Here is a 793-nt window from a genome sequence, read left to right on the forward strand (position 1 = left end):
CCTTGTTCAGGTGGGAGAACAGGTGTGAGCTCCCTCCCAAGGGACACCTTAGTCCTGCTGTGTGCTGGCCACCTGCAGGACCCACTGTTTCTCCCCTGACCCCTCCTGCCTTTATAACCCTTCTGCTCTCTGGACCCTGCCAGAGTCTCCCAGGAGCAAATCTTAGACATGTTGATAAGAAACAGGTTGGTATGTTGCCAGTGCACAAGTCGGTCTGCCAAGCCCCACACTAGAAGCTTTCCCTCTGCACCAAGGAGGGAAAAAAAATCCTCCGACATTGGTCCCTGGAAATCAGGAGTTTGGGAAATCAAGTTGAGCTGTGGCCTGGATCTGGGAGGTTTCTGCTGGGTCATTTCTTAAGCATTGGGACGGATTGTCCATTTGGGGGAAAGAGGAAAAACTAGAGGCTTTTAAAGAAATCCAATTTTATTATCTCTAATTATACTTAATATGAATAGTATTAAATAAGTTAATAGAATATTGGAAAAAGATGCTCCTGTCAGAATCATCTCTATCAGCATTTTAAAAAGAGAATGAGGAGGAATAATGATAAGGAAACCGAAGGGGACTCCAGGCTGCTGGGCCAAAGGGCGATTGCGGAAATTATGTAGGAACGTGGAAACAGAATGTGTTTCATTAATATACACTTTATGTGATGTGGCCAAAGCAGAGTCCCCTTGGCGTGCTCTGGATGGTGGCTAGTGGGCCGTCACAGGACGCAGAGGACCGGAGCTTCTTTTTTTTTTTTTTTTCTTTGAGACAGAGTCTCAAGCTGTCCCCCTGGGTAGAGTGC

Source organism: Otolemur garnettii, unplaced genomic scaffold (assembly GCF_000181295.1).
Source record: "Otolemur garnettii isolate 467f Iridium unplaced genomic scaffold, OtoGar3 scaffold00067, whole genome shotgun sequence".
NCBI lineage: Eukaryota > Metazoa > Chordata > Mammalia > Primates > Galagidae > Otolemur > Otolemur garnettii.